This window comes from Rhinopithecus bieti, unplaced genomic scaffold (assembly GCF_001698545.2).
Source record: "Rhinopithecus bieti isolate Rb0 unplaced genomic scaffold, ASM169854v2 scaffold_11401, whole genome shotgun sequence".
Taxonomy (NCBI): domain Eukaryota; kingdom Metazoa; phylum Chordata; class Mammalia; order Primates; family Cercopithecidae; genus Rhinopithecus; species Rhinopithecus bieti.
In genome coordinates, this window is record NW_016807151.1 from 1,885,157 (window position 1) to 1,889,349 (window position 4,193).

The following is a 4,193-nucleotide window of genomic DNA, read 5'->3' on the forward strand; positions in this document are numbered from 1 at the left end:
TAATCCCAGCACTTTGGGAGACTGAGGTGGGCGGATCGCCTGAGATCAGGAGTTTGAGACCAGCCTGGCCAACATGGTGAAACCCCGTCTCTACTAAAAATACAAAAATTAGCTGGGCATGGTGGCGCACACCTGTAATCCCAGTTACTCAGGAGGCTGAGGCACAAGAATCACTTGAACCTGGGAGGCGGAGGTTGCAGTGAGCCGATATCATGCCATTACACTCCAGCCTGGGCGACAAGAGCGAGACTTGGTCTCCAAAAACAAAAACAAAACAACAACAGAAAAAACTTGTTCTGCTCAGTAGTAAGTGGAAGATTTCCAGGTTTCTTGTTGTTCAATATAGAAAACAAGGAGACTTGCTGGAAATTGTTTTATTGGCCCTCTAAAATATAAACCTTTAAGATTGTTAAAATTGTAAAATATGTTTAGATTGTTACGAGACATCATAAAACATGACTGATGGAAGAGATTTAGAGTTGACTGAAGACAGAACTCATTGTTAAGCATTTCAGTTGTAACTGAACTTAAAATGAACTCACTAGGATTTAAAATACAATTTTCCATCAAACTAAATCATTTTATTCCCAGATACTATAAATAGCCAGATTCCTTTTGGTTTTAAAGTCTGCCGCTGTGATTTGCATTACTATTTTATTTTTCTGTTTTTACAAAAGGAATAAATATATAATTGACATAATCCACGTACATAAAAGTCACCATTTTAAAGGGTACAGTTCAGGCTGGGTGCGGTGGCTCATGCCTATAAGCCCAGCACTTTGGGAGGCCAAGGTGGGCGGATCTTTTGAGGTTAGGAGTTCGAGACTAGCCTGAGCAACATGGTGAAACTCAGTCTCTACTAGAAATACAAAAAATTAATCGGGCGTGGTGGCGGGCACCTGTAGTCCCAGCTACTTGGGAGACTGAGGCAGGAGAATCATTTGAACTTGGGAGGCAGAGGTTGAAGAGAGCTGAGATTGCACCACTGCACTCCAGCCTGGGCAACAGAGTGAGACACTGACCCATAAAAAAAAAAAAAAAAAAAAAGGAAGGAAGGAAGGAAAGAAAGAAAGAGGTACAATTCAGTGATCTTGAGTATGTTCACAAGGTTGTGCAACCATCACCACAGTAGAATTCTAGAATGTTTCATCACCTGCCAAAGAATCCTCACACCTATTATCAGTCACTCCCTACTCTCCCCCTTCCCTGGAAACCACTCATCTATTTCTGTCTCTGTGAATTTTCATGTAAATGGATATTTCATATAAATGGAATCATACAATAGATGGTCTTTGTGTCTGACTTCTTTTGCTTAGCATGTTTTTGAGATTCATTCATGATGTAGCAAGTATCAGAACTCCATTCCTTCTTATTTGCTGAATAGTATTCCATTGTATGGATAGACCACATCTCATTTATCCATTCATCAGATGATGAACATTTGGACCATTCCTACTTTTGGCTATGATAAATGATGCCTCTCTGACCATTCATGTATGAGTGTTTGCGTGGACACATGTATTAGTTCCCTAGGGCTGCCATGACAAAGTACCATACACTGAGCGGCTTTAACAAGAGAAATTGATCATTTCATGATTTGAGAGGCTAGAAGTCTGAGACCAAGATTTTGGCAGCGTGGGTTCCTTCTGATGCTGGGAGGGAGAATCTGATCCATGCCTCTCCCCTAGCTGTTGGTGGTTGCTGGCACCCTTGAGGTTCCTTGGCTTGTAGATGCATCACCCCCATCTCTGCCTTCGTGTTCCCAGGCCATTCTCTGTGTGTGCTGTCTCTGTGTCCAAACTCTCCCATTTTATGATGACATCAGTTACAATGGATAAGACTCCCATTCCACTCCGGTATAACTTAATTTTTTTTTTTTTTTTTTCTGAGATAGAGTCTTACTCTGTCACCCAGGCTGGAGTGTGCAGTGGCGTGATCTCAGCTCACTGCAACCTCCACCTCCCAGGTTCAAGAGAGTCTCCTGCCTCAGCCTCTTGTATAGCTGGGATTACAGGCGCGTGCCACCACGCCCGGCTAATTTTTGTATTTTTAGTAGAGACGGGGTTTCACCATGTTGGTCAGGCTGGTCTCAAACTGCTGACCTCATGATCCACCCACCTCGGCCTCCCAAAGTGCTGGGATTACAGGCGTGAGCCACCACATCTGGCCCCCCTTTTTTTTTGTTTTACTTTTAATTGCATTTATTTTAATGCTGAATTTACTCTCGTGCCACAAGTTTTTGTTTCTTCACTTTCTTCTGGGATATCTTTTTCTTCAAGGCAACCTCCTCTTCTGGTTTAGGAACAATCTGTTCCTTTTCAGTAAGGATCATCTCAGTGTGGCAGGGAGAGCTCATGGATGGGTTAATCCGACCATGAGCTCTGTAGGTCCGGCGGTGCATCTTGGGTGCTTTGTTCACCTGGATATGCTCAATGACCAGAGAATCTACATCTAAACCCTTACGTTCTGCATTGCTCTCTGCATTTTTAAGCATGTACAGCAAAACTTCAGCGCTCTTTTTGGGCCACTGACCTTGTGTCCAGTCCCACTGCTTGGCCTGGGCACACCTGCCACCTCCACCATTGTAACATCGGAATGGGATGCACTATTTCTGTAAAGTGACATCTTTCAGATACTTCGTGGTTTTCCATATAGGCATACCCTTGATGACCTGGGAAGTGTCATGAGTGTTCTTAAAGTGAAACAAAGATTTGAACCGCTTGATTTGCATGATTTTGTGGAGTTCTCTGGGTCAAGTGAATACTGAACCATTTTCACAGATTACCTCAGACCACTTAGGGAAAGAGAAAGAGCTGACTTTGTCTTAACGAATTATATCTGTGATGCTCCTAATTCCAAATCAACTCACATTCTAAGGTACTAGGGGTTAGGTCTTCCACGTATAAATTTTGATGGGCACACAATTCAACTTATAAGATTATGTTCTCAATTCTCCTGAGGTTATACCTAGGAGTGGAACAGCACATAATCTATGTTTACCCTTTGAGGAACTGACAAATTGTTTTCTACAGGGGCTACATGATTCTAAATTCCCACCAGCAACACATAAGGGTTCTGATGCCCCCACATCTTCACTAACACTTGCTACTGCCTTTCTTTTAAAAAAATTCTAAAGTATGAGAAACATACTGCCTACATTTTTAATTTTAGGGATCTGGCTGGGCACTGTGGCTCACACCTGTAATCCCAGCACTTTGGGAGGCTAAGGCAGGCGGACCACCTGAGGTCAGGAGTTCAAGACCAGCCTGACCAACACAGTGAAACCCCATCTCTATTAAAAATGTAAAATTAGCCGAGTGTGGTGCATGCCTCTAATCCCAGCTACTTGGGAGGCTGAGGCAGGAGAATCACTTGAACCCAGGAGGCAGAGGTTGCAGTGAGCCGGGAACATGCCACTGCAACTCCAGCTTGGGCAACAAGAGTGAAACTCTGTCTCAAAAAAAAAAAAAAAAAAAAAAAAATTTTGGCGTCCTACTGAGTAGGAAGTGATATCTTGTGGTTTTGATTTGCATTTCCCGAATGACCAATGATGCTGAGTCTCTATTCATGTGCTCATTGGCCATTTGCATATCTTCTTTGTAGATATGTCTATTGAAATCATTTGCCCATTTAAAAAATTAGATTGTCACTGGGCACAGTGGCTCATGCCTGTAATCCCAGCACTTTGGGAGGTCGAGGCGGGTGGATCACGAGGCCAAGAGATTGAGACCGTCCTGGCCAACATGGTGAAACCTTGTCTCTACTAAAAATACAAAAATTAGCTGGGCATGGTGGTGTGCGCCTGTAATCCCAGCTATTCAGGAGGCTAAGGCAGGAGAATCACTTGAACCCGGGAGGGGAAGGTTACAGTTAGCTGAGATCATGCCACTGCACTCCAGCCTGGCAACAGAGTGAGACTGTTTCCAAAAAAAAACCAAAATTAGGTTGTCTTTTTATTGTTGAGTTGTAAGAGTTCTTTATATATTCTGGATACTACACTTTCATCAGGTGTATGATTTGCAAATACTCTCTCCCATTCTGTGTTTTTTTTTTTTTTTTTCCACTTTCTTGATAGTGTCTTTAGATTCACAAAAGTTTTAAATTTTTATTAAGTCAATTTTTTTTTTTTTGTTTGTTTCTTTTTTTGCCCAGGTGTGGTAGCACTCCAGCCTGGGCAAGAGAGTAAGATCGTG

General features: G+C 42.6%; 1 pseudogene; it reads right to left on the reverse strand.

The window, feature by feature from the left end:
• Positions 1-2,218: 2,218 nt before the first annotated feature.
• On the reverse strand, positions 2,219-2,772 carry LOC108534830 (60S ribosomal protein L17 pseudogene; annotated as a pseudogene).
• Between the last annotated feature and the right edge of the window lie 1,421 nt (positions 2,773-4,193).